Here is a 17366-nt window from a genome sequence, read left to right as displayed (position 1 = left end):
ACAGAAAAGGCTTCCAGGGTTATGCAATTTATTCACCTCTCAGGTTATACAAAATGAGATCTATAATAGCTGTAATAATGCCTTCCCTTTCAAATATAGTGGTGTGTCTGGTAGGTGGAAATTATGAACAGCACAGTTGTATGCTTGTGCTTTTAGGGCCTCTGAAGTCTTTTTATTTTAAGTGAAGAATTCCTTTCTCTTCTGAGAAAACTCTGGCACAGTTTTATTGTCTCAACTGGGGTTCAATTGTGCTCTGTTGGTTCTGCTATTCTTCTTCTGATCTGCTGTTCTCCAAGTAGATTTTGATTGTTGCTATATTTTAATTGATGTTTGGGAATTGACTTACACATGCTGAAAAGGAAGGTACCATATTTTAATTCGTGAGCTAACTTAATAGAACAGGAAGGGAAATGTCATGTATAGGCATGGATTTTTACTTCATTATAGACCTGGGGTCAGACAGCTCCTGTCATTCTGCTTCCAAAGGTTCAGGAGCATCCTTTCGATTAGGATCTGACACTGAACAGAATCCAGGGGTACAGTGTAAATTGAAGTTGTGTCTTTATATTTCCCTAAAAGGGGATAGCTCATTTTCCCGACCTGCATATTCAGACTGGAATAGTGACAAATCTAAATCCTTTTAGGGGAAACAAGAAGCCTTGCATGCAGCAATTTACCAATCTTTCGTGACATCTCCTTTGTGAAAGGTCATCTGTAACCCTTGGTGACCTGTGACAGTAAAGTCAAAGGAAAGGCATTTAGGGGCTCATTATATTGATAACTTATGACAGACAATCATTATAAAGATGCATGAGGGAATCGATAGGTTGTCTGTTGCTTAAGGCATTTCTGCTCCATTAGTCTCCAAGGCTTGACGGAGCTTCCTCATTGAGCCAATTGCAGGGTCATATTTAAGATATGGAACTGTAATAATGCAAGGTGAAATAATCAAGGCATAAAGACCTTCACTTTTTATACTTATTAGGTAATTATTGCTGCCAATACCGTCAATTTTCATACTTCCTTACGCCATGCTTCTTTTGCTAGATCTTTAGAATTCTTCCAGCATTTTGCAACTAATAAATGCACTGCTACAAACAAACAAAATCAAGCATTTCCAGATGTTGCTGGCCTACAACTTCCATCTTCCCTGACCATTTGCCATATTGGCTGGTGCTGATGGTAGCTGGTGTCCAACAACATCTGGTGAGCAGCATGGCCACCCCTGAACTAGTCCAATGTTCTGTATCAAATAGTGGCCAACCAGTTGCCTCTTGGAAGCAAATCAGCACCACATGAAAGCAACAGTCCATTCTTCTTCTTGCCATCTGGCATTCAGAGATTACTACCCCTGCATTTGGAGAGTTGTGCCTTAGGGCACCGGGGAGAATACAATGATTTCTTCCAGTCCACTGATTCCTCCATGGTTTATATTGATTACTCCATTAGGGATGTTTTAGTAAAGGTGCTCCTCTCACAGAAATTGTTCTCTAGCAATTATATGGATGGTCAACTGGTCTATAAGAATGCCTCGGCAATGAGACATAGTCAGCATGAACATTTCATGTTAAATTGTTACCTTGTGCTCACACTGGTAAGCACATTACCAAACTGCCTCTTGAGAGGATTTTTGGGGGAGTGCATTTGTTCTTCTGACTCTCTCTTGGAAGATGAGCTCACATTGCTCAAAGTTCTCTTATCCAGTAAGCCTTTATTGCAGCATTGTGGTGTAAACCACTGAGCCTTGGGCTTGCCAATCGGAATGTCGGAGGTTTGAATCCCCACAACGGGGTGAGCTCCCATTGCTCGGTCCCTACTCCTGCCAACCTAGCAGTTCGAAAACACATCAAAGTGCAAGTAGATAAATAGGTACCATTCTGGCGGGAAGGTAAATGGCGTTTCCGTGCACTGCTCTGGTTTTGCCAGAAGTGGCTTAGTCATGCTGGCCACATGACCCAGAAAAACTGTCTGCGGACAAATGTCAGCTCCCTTGGCCTGTAAAGCAAGATGTGTGCTGCAACCCCAGAGTCGTTTGTGACCGGACTTAACTATCAGGGGTCCTTTACCTTTACCTTTTAGTGCAACTATAGTGTAGACTAAGCCAAACCTTAAAGGGGAAAATTGACTTCTAGTCTTCGGACCACCACTTTGGAAATGGAGCAATTCCTCAGAATGCAAACTTTGGCCATCTGAGGCGTAGATGAACTCTATACCTTTGCAATCCTACAATTCTTTGTGGCTCTGGTATTAAACCAGGCATGGTGAGCCACAATGAATAAAATGAATGTGGAACAGTTAAAATCCCTGCTTCTGAATTAACATCTCTAGCCCACAGCTATGCCATCTGCTGCTCTACGATTTATGAGTAGTAAACTCTCAGTCCTCTGTCCCTTACATTTCAAAGGCAGAGCTCCAGGACCCCTGTGAACGTGACTAGCTTTGATTTATGAACATGACTAGTGCTTCTTCTGTGGTCCATTTTGAAGATGCTCTTTCACATAATAGAAAACAAGCCTTGCCACATTTCCATCTGACAAGCACTGAACGTTACGAAAGTATTTGAAACTGCCCAATTGGAAGAAATGAAGTAGCAAAGCAGACTGGTAATTCTCCAGCCTAAATATGTTTTGCATTTTGCTAACAGCAGAAAGTAAAGCATCTATTATAACAGGATGCATTATCATACTGCGATCATTCCCTACTGCTATCTAGTTCACCTGTGTGCATTTGATTGATCCTGATGCTCATTTTTCAACCTCTGTGGACCTTGCACATGATAGCTTGGACATACAGTGCTTTTATCAAGCCCTCAGCCTCTAGGTTTTTGAACCTTCCACTATAAACACAATCTAAAAATAAAGCAGGGGTATGGATATGTGTGTGCATGCAGACATGTGTTTATCATACAAGTACCCTGGAGGAACCTTTCAAGAGGATGATTCCTTCATTCTGATTAGAGAGGTGTGTGAAGTGCATTGATTATTACTTTGCAAAAGGCGTCCATAACACCTCTGAGGTTCTTTGGGATCATGAGAGAAAGCACTAAGTTTAATGTGAAGTCCAAGTGAACAGGAACCTTGTTTTTATCTCTCTGAAATGCAAGGATAAACATTACCTGAAATTCAAGAGAAAACAGATCACCGCTCATGAAAATGTCAAGAGCATTTTGATGTGACCACTGCCCATGATTTAGGTGTCAAAGGGACACTTAGGTTCATAGACTATTGTATTTTGTTGGTTTTCACCCAAGTGGGTATGATTTCATTTGGTATATTTTTGCTATGGATTTCTTTTGCGGGCTAACTTTACTCATGTATTGGAAGATAACCTGCCATGTCCGGAGTGGGGACCCCTTGTCATCTCAAGGGCCACCTATGTTCTGTCCCATCTTTTGAGGACCACATGCCAGTGGTGGGTGGGGCTGGAAGCAGAAGTAGCCAGGCCGGGCCGATGCTCTTTTAAAAATAATGGTTGCTTTGAAATTGTTGTCATTTTTACATGTAATTTTTTTAAAGGGAAATTGGCTTCCAAAAGGCAGAATGTGTGTGTGTGTATGTGTATATATGTGTATATGTATATAATTAAACACAAAGAAGTGTAACTATGCAGGGTATAAAACCAGCGGAAGCAGCACAAGGGCTACCGCTGGGACCTTTAACTAAATTTAGACCTCATTTACATCTGTGCATCCCTGATTGAACTGCTGCCTTGGTCCTAAGAGAAGAACTCATTGCCCTGCATTCAAATTTGCATTGGGTAATTATAAGACAGGGTGATTCACTGAGCAAGTCACAGCAAAGCCAGGTTAGAATTTGCATTTCAAACACACTGCAGATGATTCACTGCCATTGTGCTATATGAAAACTGACAGCAGGCACAGGAGGAATTGAACCACATCGTATGGAAAACAAACTCCAGCCACTGCAGAGGCCTTTAGGCAGGGTAAGAGAATTTGACTGGTAGAACTCTGCACAGAAAGGGGATTTCCAGACTGTCCCTATCTTCAGGTGAGATTCAGTCAGCATATTCAGGTGGTGAAATTATAATTGAGCAGGAGCTCTTGCACCACAAACCCCACTTCCCCAAAATATCAGACATTTTGTGATACAGAAAGTGATGGGAGAATGGAAAGTGTGGGGTAATACTTGGGTTTGATGCAAGGACATCTACTCACCATCCTCTGCCACAAACAAATCAGAATGAATGCTCAATAAACAGCACCCAAAGCCTAGCCTCTGCTTAACTGAAGCCATGCCCTTCTCGATTTTCACAATTGGCTGGCTTACAAAGTAGACTTTCCTGAAGCACAGTTACAACATTGCTCTGTTGCCAGGGAAGAGTAGGAGGACAGGAGAAGAAACTACAGTAGTACCTCTGGTTACGAACTTAATTCGTTCCAGAGGTCCGTTCTTAAGCTGAAACCTTTCTTACCCTGAGGTACCACTTTAGCTAATGGGGCCTCCCACTGCTGCACCGCCACTGTGCAATTTCTGTTCTCATCCTGAGGTAAAGTTCTTAACCAGAGGTACTACTTCTGGGTTAGCGGAGTCTGTAACCTGAAGTGTTTGTAACCTGAGGTGTTTGTAACCCGAGATACCACTGTACAAAGGAAGCATGCATTTGATTATTGTGGGCAGAAAAGCCATTCGGAAATAGGGATACAATTTGGAACGGGAATCAGTGAAAAGGGAGTAGGGTTTAGCATTCCAATATTGTTTTTCCAGTTATGATTACTTCTCTATAAGTGGCTTTGACTCTTTGGAAAACATTTGGGGTAACACTGGCCTTAATTCCAAGATCACCTCATCCCTGGATTTTCTTTCCGATGTCCTTACATGATGCAGAAGTAAGCTGAAAGCAAGAAAAAGGAACTCAAGAACTATTCGGGACTTTACTCCTCTCTGGTTTTTATCGTGTCAGTGTAAACAATAGCACAGTCATTATCCTGGGTGGGTGGAGTTCAAAATCCATGGAAAACAAGAAGGGCATTGTGAATAGGCAATTTGTCATCTGAGATTCCATGAATGCAGATATGGTACTGGGGAAAACTCTGGTGCTTGGTATGAATCTTTGTGCATTAGAATATTTCTACCCCTCATGATTGTGGAGGTGTCATTGCTGTATCCAAGTAAGGCTGTGTTCACACCATACATCTAAAGCACATTCCTTTCCCTCCCTAAGAATCATAGGAGCTATAGTTAAGGTCACCAGGAATTGTAGCTCTGTGAGGGGTAAACTAGAGTTCCCAGGATTCTTTGACATGTGTGTGTGTGCTTTAAATGTACGGTGTGTATACACAGCTTAAGAGTTTCAGGGTGTACCAAGGAAAAGTCCATTCACAAGAGCTTCTACAACCAACTCATTGCAAGTGCTGCCATTTAATTTTATTTTAAAAAAGAGAAACACATTTTCACAAAAGCTCTGAATTGGGGGGGGGGGCATAAAAGGTTTCATAGAGGCAGGCAGCCTGCAGCTCATTCCTTCCTGCTTACCTCCAGTTACACATCACCTTACTATGTGGTCTTGATGCCCTTGGTTTATTCAGTCTCTTTAACTCCCGCAACCATAATGTTCCCTGCCAAAAAACCCCCACATTTTGAGTTTTGCAGTTTTTGAATGAGTTTCATAAGAAGGCATTTCACAGTCCCCTATTTCAGATTTTGTCCAGCTTGATTTGACATGCACGTGGAAAGTTTGCTAATGCCTTCGTTGACATCTGACAATTTCATATGCATAAAATTAGTGTAATCTTAGAAGTGTTTTCTTTATTTTGTTTCTGCATTAGTTCAGGTTGAGTGGCATGATGCATAAATAATCTAAGATAAATGCAATCATGTAGCACTAGTTTTTTTGTTGTTGTTCATTTGTTTCCAATATATTTTTTAATCTCCAAGGCTTAAAAAGGATCTGCTTATAATGGTGCAGTCTCACAGACTGATCAGTTTGTTTATTAATACCATACAGATGTAAGTTCTAAAGAGGAGTACTGTGTAACACTCCTTTTATGTTGGATAATCACTGAACTATATTAAGTAAAGACTTCTTATGACAATGGGGGACACAACTGGTACATAGCTGGAAGGAATAATGGAGCCAATTCCTTATTTCAATCTAACAGCAGTCTCCTAATGTGGTAGTCTGGATACTTGAGAGACCTAATGGAACCTTAATTTTATGAACATAGAACCAACAAATTATTTCTTGTCTTCAAAAGCTTTTGATGTCAATCAACAGCTGGATGATTTATACCATCTGACTCGTTATATATATATATATATATATATATATATATGGTATTCAAGTTTTAAATTTGGCTATCAAAACCATTCATCAAAATTTACATTTTTCTTTTTTTAAAAAAAAACAAAACACCACCAGCTGTGTTTTGCTTGGTCTAAACACAGTCTCAATCTGTGGAATATTCTCGGCGTTTTCTGTGATTTACAAATAGTCATGTCTACCAAGAAAATGAGAGGGCAGAATTACATGTACCCTTGTTGTCTCACATTTCTTTCAGCACCAAAGACAAGCAGATATCTGGAATACCTGACATAGCTGCAAGCCAAGTGAGACTAGCACAGCATGATGGGGGAAATGACCTCCTTAGGACCCAGCTACCAACACCTGCGTGAGGAATCCCTACAGTCATCAGAAAAAGGAGGGTGGTTGTGCCAGACTGGAGTTAGCCTGCTGAGATATGCATACGGTATGTTCTCTGAAGCTGGAATGACATGCCTTCTCCCCTGGCAAGCCATTTGTCACATGAAAGTCTAGAGGCTGCACCAAAGAAAATAAGCAAATGTGTTGAGAAATAGAGAAATATGAAAGAGGAGTTCCCTGACCTTACCTGGATCTCCTAATTTTTCAACAGGTGCACCGAAAAGTAAAATACAAGATTGTCACCCAATCCTAAAGCATAGTACAGTGGTACCTCTGGTTATGAACTTAATTCGTTCTGAAGGTCTGTTCTTAAGCTGAAACCATTCTTATCCTGAGGCGCGCTTTTGCTAATGGGACCTCTGGAGTGCGATTTCCATTCACATCCTGGGGCAAAGTTCGCGATCAGGAGCAGCTACTTCCAGGTTAGCGGAGCTCGTAACCTGAAGCGTTCGTAACCAGAGGTACCACTGTAAAGTTCCATAATAAACACTAAATTTTGGACAGGTTTTGTCATCTCTTTTAAAGTTATTGTAGGCCACCCTGCATGATGAAAATATTTTATTTTTTTAAAAAACCATAATAAATCAAACACCACACTTGACTTTACCATTTTGGAATGTGTTATATAGACATAAAAAAATCAAAAATCATTCTCTCTAGTACCACACAGGTGTACTTATGTGACACACTTTTTAAAAGACCATGGAGAGCCCATGTGAGACTATCCCTTCCCTTACTACAACACCTGGTGTCTCACACACCTCTGCTTTTTTCTGAGTTTTTAGTTCTTTGAACAATGTGCGCTCTCCTGCTTCAACTGGCAGTCCAATCTTATGCATGTTTTCTCACTGTGCTCAATGACATTTACAGCGCAGTCTTAGCCATGTCTACTCAGAAGTAAGTCCAACTGAATTCAGTGGGGCTTACTCCTAGTTAGATGGAGTTAGGACTGCAGGTTTACTTATTGTGTAGACCTATGTGTTTAGGATTGCAGCCTCACTATGAGATGAGTGTGGGTGTTAGTCTGTACACACAATGTAAATTTAAAACACATTTTAAGCACATTACTTCCCCTGCAAAATCCTGGGGCTATAGTTTACCCCTCAGAGAACTGAAATTTCCAGCATGCTTATCAAACTACAATTCCCAGGATTCTTGAGGGGAAATAATCTGCTTTAAATCTATGGTATGCACACAGCCTTAGCATAAAAGCTACTGATGCTACTAAGGTATTCCTAGCTGGCTCCATAAGGAAAGGAAAAACTTTGCTATTTTCTATTAAATTCCTAGGAAAAGTTGGTTTTGAGATGGCTGTATCTCTCTCACATGGCAGGTTGCAGGTTTGCCAAATGCATCCTATTGTTTTCACCTCTCTCCATGCTTTCCATCCCCCATATATATCTCTGCAAAGCAGTTCAAGAAGGGACGGTTGATGGACAGACAGTCAGACAATCGACACTCACCACTGTACAAGTTGTGGCAGAACAAAGAATAATCAATAAATTGTTCTATATTTAGTCCCTGTACGTTATAAGAACAGAATGTAAATGCGTTCCATTTCATGTTCCCACTCCTGCAGTAGCTCCAGTAATGGATTCATGACTATTCCAGCAGGAAGCAGTGAACTGCTTATGAAAAACACCGTAGATGTTGGGACACGTCAATGCAAAAGCAAGATGGAGCACGCACGCTGTGAATTTTGCTTTGCCAGCTGTGACTTACAGCATGTCCAGATGGATGTAGCCAGCCTGATTATTAACACATATACTCGGGGCTTACTGTAAAAAGCTGTTGTTCCCATGGAAGATGGCTTGGAACACATGAACAGAAGTGTTGAGACTGTGAGAATCATTTGATCAGCACAGAGACAGGCAGGGGAGGGTGAGCTTGGGTAAAGTGGTATCATATGTCAGCAGAACGTCTATGCATTACATAAGAATGGGATTGCATATAGACATTTGAGCTAAGCACCCCCAAGCACTTAAAGCAAGATTGCACTAATGACATATTCAGACACTGGCTCACCAGACCGCCCAGCTTTATATATTCAATGTCTGTAGAATATTGGACAAGCATATTAACCAGATGGGTTTTCCTTTCTTTTTTGAAACGTGTTCTATTTAGAGAACACATTGTGGGGATTATAGAGGCAATGTGCTGCATGATAAAAATAAGTTCCTTCTTTTATTTTCTGATGGTTTAGCCAGAGCAGTTTTAACAGATGACCTCCACTCTAGCTCTTGTTTCCCCATTATGTTCCTTCTGAACAGTTTAATTGCTGTGTTTCTGCCATCCTCCTCTCCTTCTCCAAAAATGCTGAAAACATTTCCTACAGTTGCATTGCAGCCCTTTACAGTGTGAACTGACTGGTGCAACTGTACTGCCTGGTTGGGTCAGTAGCACGTAACATTGCTTTTCTGAATTATTTGCCCCATGCCATTAACTTCAACATCCCCCATCTTCTTGCTCTTTCATAAAACTGGCAATAAACTGAAACTGGCAGGTCTTGCTGGTTCACTGTGCACCTACACTTCTGGAAAAATACATGTACGCTCACAGCAGACCTCAGGTTTCCAGAATTTATGGTGGACTGGGATGTCCAGCTGAGGGGTAGGGACAACACATGGCACAAATACGTCCCACCCAGCACCATCCACTACTGCAGATGGGAAACAATGAAATAGGGTTTGGAGGCATAAAACTGAAAGTGCAGACACATAATCAGTAACCCGCACAGCCTGTCAAACCATTAGCCCATCTATATTACTACCATTGATGCTGAGGGGCAGCAGATTTTCAGTGTTTCAAGCACCAGTCCTTATTGCAGATATTCATATTGTGCAGCTTGAAGCAACCGGATGCATTAAAACTGACTCCTTTTGGAATGAAACACTGTCCAGACCCATTAGATTGTTGAAAACTTTACTTGCGGAACTTTCTTCAAAACGGAACAAAAACATCAAAAATACATCCAAATAATTGCATACAATACTGTGTACAAGTCTAGCACAGGTTCACCTTCTTAGAAATAAAAGGTTATTCCAAACAGACCTGCAAGCAAAGGTTTCTCATCTTACAGCCTCCATTTTGCCTGGAGGACATCTTTACTCCCACAGAGCCTGAGAACAAAAGACTCGGCCACCACCTTTCCAAGATGGCAAATGTGCAATTTAACAGCTCTCATATGATGCAAGGTTAATCACTCACGTGTTAGCTACTAGAGAACAACAGTTTATTATCAACCCATCAAGGAGCTCAGAGAGTTCTAAGTATACTCCAGTGGAATTTCCCTGTTAAGCCTTTTCAGCAATATATACAGGCACTCTCCATTTCAGTGCCAATTAAACAATTATACTTAACAGTCTTTCCCAGCCTTATCTGTAGTTACCAAGAATTGAACCTTCCATCTTTTGCATGCAAAGCACGTGCTATTGAACTGCATCTCCTCTTTTACCCTACTCTTTGGGCTGCCTCTTCTGCCCTGAGCTCACCTTTTTGGCTACTGCCTTCCTCCCTGCTCAGGCAGTCTAGATTGTGTGTGCATGTAAAAGGCAGTGGAACGGTTCACAAACAATGAGTGGGTGGATGAGACATTAAGGCAAACCTTGGTTTAGCTGCTATGCTATGCTGTCTTAAAAAACCCATGGAGGGGCAAAATGGCTCCAATCTCCTCCTTGAAAGTCAGCACATTTGTGCAATTGCAGCCAAATTCACTCTTCCGTTTATTCTACTTTCCTCGCCAAAGTTGGTGAGGACAAAAGCTGGGCTTCTTTCTTTTTAATTCTTGAAGTTTATCGCCTATTCTTCCCTGGAGACCTCAGCAAGCAGTAATGCTCCCAAATCCAGAGACAATAACAGAAATAGAATTTTTAGAATTTGTACATTAGAACGAGATAATACACAATTGCTACAAAGCTCCTTTGGAAGCATCTGTAATCTCATCTTGAATTGCTCCTGCTAGCTTATCCTTGCCTCTGGACTTAGGGATTCTAGCCAAATCAAAATAGTTCAGCTATAAGAACGAAAAATTCACGTTCAACTATATAATCTAAAGTGGCTGGTGCTCAATTGTGACTGCTGATCAAAACTAGTTTGCCCAACCTACAGTTGTAACTACTGTGGGGCAGTAAACAACACCAATGAAAAGTCACTACTGCAAATTATAGTCCAACCCTGTGCATGTGTACCCAGAAGTCCCCTTGAGTTTGACAGTGCAACTTTGTAGTGTGCCCTTTATTCTATTTCTTTGCATCATTTCTACAAAAATCAATGAAATAAACAAATACACTACAGTTATAATTACAGTACCCAGCACTGTCTGTACCTACAGCATAAAGGCACACAGAATCAGCATAAAACTTTAGCAAAACAGCATGAAAGCGTAATAGCATAACTATTGGCTATAGCCTTGACTATCAGAATGGTTTGGGATGAATAACAACTCTTGAACTGCTACAAGATGATGCTTGCATTGTACATGATCACAAGTACTAGACAGGGAGAAACACAGTTACTCTGTGACATTGATTCATATCAACAATAAGTGGTAGTTATTGTTACTGCTATGGCACATAGCAGGAAGAGAGCTTGGTGTGTGTACTGCAGGAAGTGAGATGTGGGTGGGTAGAACCTATGCTGGCATTGTTCAAGAGCTTGTGCAGAATACAGTGACACAACAATCTTACACTGGAATTTGAATGCCCTAGTTATTGCACTGGTGTAGACGGATACCCAATTGATCCATAATCTGGTGCAGATTGCACAGATTGGCTGATCACCACCAGGCAGTCAACAGCCAGCTGATCCACAGATTCTTACAGAGCACTATATACCATGATCCTGAAAACATTATGTTTATTTCTATGTAAAAGGATTTAGGAGTTGGATTTTTACCTATTTATTTTGTTAAGAGCTATATGGAAAGGTTACCACCAGTAGCTTCAGAATTACCACTGGTGGAGCCAAAAATTATCTAAATTGTGAAAGAAAACTAAGCTCTTTCAGAGGAATTCAATGTTGCACTAAGGCTTTTGTTCTGTCACAGCAAGCATTTGGGCTTGCCAGACAGAAGGATCCCGCTCTCTGTTCCGGGAGTTCTGTTAACTCATACTGGAGGCAATTTGGGGAGGGGGTATAAAGGGGGAGGAGGGAAGGAAAAGCCCCATTGCAGAAGGCTTCTGCTAACAGGACTCATTAGATGAATTCCGCCCCTTATGTTTGCAAGACTAATTTTCTTTTTCTGGCCTCTAAAATTTACCCAGAAACCTTCTACATTATATGCATGATGAAACAACATCTTGTACTGTATTCACTTGCTCCAAATATTTATTTTGATTTATTACTTTAAATCTATGGAAAAAGATTGAACAGTAGTACTTTGATTAAAAATGTTTAGAAAACAGAAATATCTATATTGACAAAAAAACAAAACCTTGCATGTATTAATCAAGACATATTGCCAAATCCCCGCTTCCATGGCAGTTCAAAAGAGACAGTTTGTCTAACAGATCTCAAACGCTGGGGAATAATGTAATATCTTTCCACAGAATCCCTTTCAATTATCACCTTTAGACTCTTCCCCTGTGACTCCCATGGTAAATACCTAAGAGCCAGTTACATAAAGGCTCTCTGATTAAAATTAGTCTTGCTAAGTGCTGAAGATGTTAGCTCTTATTTTGCCACAACTGATAAATTTAATTAGTTGTTTCAACCACGAGATCCAATGCGAGACCATTAAGCTTCCGCTACTCAGAAAGCTTTATATCCGAAGTTTGTGTAGTGCAAGGATTGGGAACCTCTGGCTCAGAGGCTTGATTTGGCCCAGCAGGGGTTGCAATTTCACCCACATGGTCATTACTCACAAGCCATGCTCATCAGCAGCTGATGAGTGGTGAGATCAAGCCCCCTTGATTGGCTCCTTGATGGAGTTCCCCATGTTTTCAGTATTAAAGGGTCAGTGTCAATGCTCACTTGTTAGAAAAAAGTTTTTCCACATCTATGGATAAAAATTGGATGGTTTCATTGTCCCCTTTTCTGTGGATAGTTTCATGTCCACTACTTGAAATGCGAATAATTTTATGCCTGTTAATTAAACGTCCTAAATAAAGCAAATAACATTGAACCAAGGATGAAATAAAGAGGCATGCATGGAGAACTATTTTCAGACCCTGAGCTTAAAGTTCCCCACCCCTGTTAAAGGATATACTGGATTATGCACCAATATTGTGGTGGTTTATCTGCCTGCCCCCTGCATAATTGAGGTATAGGAAGGCTCTGTAAAATCCATAGATTAAGCAGGTAGCGTGTCTGTTATTGACAGCTATCGTAGTAAGTAAACTTAAGCAAGTAACAGCATTTGTATTTTGACTAACTGGAAGAGTGCCTCTTATTATAGTATCTACTGTGTCACCTTATATGTCCAGGTACACACTTGTAACAGACATACCTATAAAACCTATCACAGAATGTCTTTCGCTTTTTCTGCTTCTTCTAACTACATACCACAAGTGATGCATCAGTGATCTGAAATGGCTAGCAGCGCTTCAGCAAAGTCCTTCCAACAGCACATTAGGGGAGAGCTGTCCAGCTCGCAGAGTTCTCATTACTTTGAAATGAAATGAGAGACACAGACCATTAACTAGAATTGGGGTCTCACTCTTTTCCTATACTGACTCAGCAGGGTAGCCATCATATACACACACACACTGCCTCTGGCAACAGCATCTATTGGACCGTTTTGCTTTCAATACTTTGATGAGCAGCATCTGTGCATTTCGTATGTGCATTCAAGGATACTGTTTGTCGGATGCCACATGAAAGGTATTTTCCCTGCTACCATGGCCTCTTAGTAATTCAAGTCTATCTCCAGGAGCAATGTTGAAGTGATGCTCCTCAAGGCCTTCCTAAGCGCCTCCTCACTTGATCTTCTTGTCGCTGAGGCCTGTTGAACTTTACACAAATTCCTCCATTCCTTTTCTCAACCTTCCCACCTCCCCCAGTCTCTATATGGTGCCCATAGCACTCCATACATTTTAAAGCTACTATGTATATTAGGTGGACTAATATATACCGTGTATATTAGTTGGTTGGGCATGCCATGTATTCCTCTTGTGTTTCTGAAGTGCCTGACCCAGAAGCGGCTTGCTAGGTGGGGTGGAGCTACTGCACTACTTTCCCAGTGGGTGGGCTCACTGTTGCTTAAGAGGAGGTAGAAAAGAAGGGGATAAGGCCATATGCAAACACCTACAGCTACAAATATGAGGTTAAAATGTGCAGTTTTGCCTCACACATTACGGCATATACCAGGCATAGGCAAACTCTGGCCCTCCAGATGTTTGGGACTACAATTCCCATCATCCCTAGCTAACAGGACCAGTGGTCAGGGATGATGGGAATTGTAGTCCCAAACATCTGGAGGGCCGGAGTTTGCCTATGCCTGGCATGTACTGTGTGTATATGTGCTGCATCTCTTGCATCAGGAATGAGTGACTTGGCCTTCAGGGAGTGCCTCCCCTCCTTATTTCCAACTGTTTGCTACCTGAGGCAAAGAACAAGATGGCACTCGCCCCTCATCCTGTGTACAGAGGTCACGTGGACAGGCAGATGACCCACATATTTTAAAAACTTTTTCTGTGGGCACGAGGGCTAGAAACTTTAAAAAACAAGAGCAGGTGAGAATCTGAGAGTGCAAAATTCTATTCATGATTCTTTATGACATTTATGACATAAGAAACTTTTTCATGTGTGGAAGATGCGTCTTTATTGCTATTTGTAATGCACACTGTTTTATAACAAGGATCCCTTAATTAACAACATCAAGACTGCTTTCCTGTCACACAGTTGGAAAAGGAACTGTGCAGACATATGCAGCAATTATTTGTCATGCCAATATTACAAAGCAAGAACTATAAAGTTATTTTGTAAATGCCAGGTCCCAAATTAATAGCAGGGCATTCCTAACTTGGCAGCTGGGGTGTAGGCTATGCCAGAGTGTTCCCTTTCTTTATTTTTTCCTTCCCCAAATTCCCTGTCAGTTTTAAATAACTGCTCTTTGGTGATTATGTATGAAATATTATTCATGGACATTCTATTCTTGTATCAGATTTATGAAGAGGATCATGCCTATTTTTCAAATCAATGCATTTCTTAATTATTCGGTTATAAATAATCCTTAAAAGCAAACAAGTCTCTGTTAAAACCTGTACACAGCTTTTTTTCAATTTTGTAATGTAATGAGATTTTGGAACACAGGTCAATAATACAAATGAAATTAGATATTGTGCAGTTTTCAAAGCTTCTTTTCAATATATAAGATGGCCAATTGACAGCAGCAACTTTTAGGCCACAAACGCATTTTCCAAGGCAAAACTTCCGTGGTCAGACATGATTTTTTATAATGTTATTTATAATGTTGATATTTGCTTATAATCAAAACTGGCAGGCTCTCTTAAGCCATCCAGTTGTGTCTTTCAACTGTACAGTATATGCCATTCTAATCTACTTTTTTGCCTTTCACTCAGTTTCTTCTCACAGCACCTTTGTATGAAGCATATCTTACTCTTTTTACTGAACATCGTAACCCTGTACATATCTACTTAGAAGTATGTCCTTTTGCGTTCTGTGAGGCTTAGCCCTAGGTAAAAGACGCCTGCTTCTTGGAAGAAGGGCGATGACAAACCTAGACAGCATCTTAAAAAGCAGAGACATCACCTTGCCAACAAAGGTCCGTATAGTTAAAGCCATGGTTTTCCCAGTAGTGATGTATGGAAGTGAGAGCTGGACCATAAAAAAGGCTGATCGCCGAAGAATTGATGCTTTTGAATTATGGTGCTGGAGGAGACTCTTGAGAGTCCCATGGACTGCAAGAAGATCAAATGCATCCATTCTTAAGGAAATCAGCCCTGAGTGCTCACTGGAAGGACAGATCGTGAAACCGAGGCTCCAGTACTTTGGCCACCTCATGAGAAGAGAAGACTCCCTGGAAAAGACCCTGATGTTGGGAAAGATGGAGGGCACAAGGAGAAGGGGACGACAGAGGATGAGATGGTTGGACAGTGTCCTCGAAGCTACAAACGTGAGTTTGACCAAACTGCGGGAAGCAGTGGAAGACAGGAGGCCCTGGCGTGTTCTGGTCCATGGGGTCGTGGACACGACTAAACGACTAAACAACAACAAAGAAGGTACACAATTTCAACCTGTATTTATGGCTTTTAAATTACTTTTAAATTCCTACTAAGAATTTGATGTGTGCACACAGAAAGGCATCCTTGGTGCTTGACTAACCTTTAACATTAATTTATAAAATATGTGATCCACTTTCCACCTAAGAGGGGAGCAGTCACTGACAACAAACTGTAAAATGAAACTCTCTTCCACACTAGCTAAAAAGGCAGAGTGTGAGCAACTTTCAGGAATAGTGTGATACGTAACTGAGTTGATCTTTGTTTGATTCAGATTAATCTGAGTGAAAGTGGAACATGTTGGATAGACGTACAATTATGTTTCATCTGGCTGATTGGCAATCTTAGATCTGCATGTGTCAAGGTGTGAAAAGTATGCAGCTCTTAGGTGTGGTTAGGCTAAGAAAAAAACCTCACAAGATGTTCCAGAAATCAGAGAGAGAGAGAAGCAGCAGAAGCATGAGTCTTTCAATTGTAAGGAGTGTCTCTCAGTATCAGCTGATTTCCTACCACATGGTGACCATCCATCCATTATTTTTCTGCATCCAACTCTAACTCCTCTCTCAGATAATTACCCTCAAGCAACATCACTATCAGAGATGCTAAGATCAGTTGCTATGGTAATGAGACCCAATAAATGATTGCTATAAGTGTATGGCTAGAAATGTGGGTTCCTGATGCTGTTGCTGTTTTTGTTATGGTACTATACAGAGAAAAGAGATGATGCTTCTGGAGGCCCTAAAGGAGGGAGCGAAGGAAAGCGTGAAGCTGGCCATGGTGGTTGGAGATTATGGGATTTGTAGTCTGAAGAATCTGGAGGGTGCAAGGTTGGGGAAGGCTGGTCTGCCATCCCTTGACTGTGCAACATTTTTAATAAGAAGAAGAAAGAAGGGATGCCACAATGACCAGCATTAGGCCCAGTGAGTCTTAGCTTGTCCATGGTCTCCCAGGTGCTCCATCATCTGCTGCTATCTGAGTGGTCAACTTGTGTCACCTAGGTTTGGGGTGTGTGCAGACTTTCTATGCAATCTGATGAAAGCTCCACATGCATTTTGGACCTCTGGTTTGCAGGGGACCTCCACAGATACAAAACTCCCCCTGTTTCACACAGTCACCTTCCATGAGTTTGGAAGAGGATGGAACCAGGGGGCGGAACTAGTGTATGCATCAGCACTGCCCCTCCTCTCACATGACCCATTCCCAACATGTAATCCCCCCAAAAGGGCCAGCATCTCTTAGAATTCTACGCTTTCCCAGGCAGAAGAGATCCATTGCAATCTCCCTTCCAGCTTGGAAGAATTCCTACATGTGAGGCAGTGATTTGAATGTGTTACCTCACTGCATGCAAATTGGCGAGCCCGACTGAGCCATCGCGAAATGGTTTCATCATCTGGCCTAACTGAATAATGGTGTCTCACGCTGCTGAGCTGACATGGACAGCGGCTTATGCTCATCAGCAGTGACACTCAGGCTGGTACAAACCTTCAACAGAAGTGATTATCATTATGTAATCATTTTTAGAAAGTA

The 17366-nt window shown here is 41.3% G+C and overlaps 1 long non-coding RNA gene across 1 annotated transcript; it reads left to right on the top strand.

Moving 5' to 3' along the window:
- The first annotated feature begins 3810 nt into the window (after positions 1-3810).
- LOC310675069 lies at positions 3811-9109 on the top strand. The gene is made up of 3 exons (XR_014509916.1): positions 3811-3942; positions 6518-6706; positions 8240-9109. It is a non-coding gene; the product is annotated as an uncharacterized lncRNA (long non-coding RNA).
- The last annotated feature ends 8257 nt before the right edge of the window (positions 9110-17366 follow it).

Source organism: Podarcis tiliguerta (assembly GCF_965153285.1).
Source record: "Podarcis tiliguerta genome assembly, chromosome: 3".
NCBI classification, from domain to species: Eukaryota; Metazoa; Chordata; class Lepidosauria; order Squamata; family Lacertidae; genus Podarcis; species Podarcis tiliguerta.
Note: the sequence above shows the minus strand (reverse complement) of the source record. Positions and strands in the feature narration are given on the sequence as shown.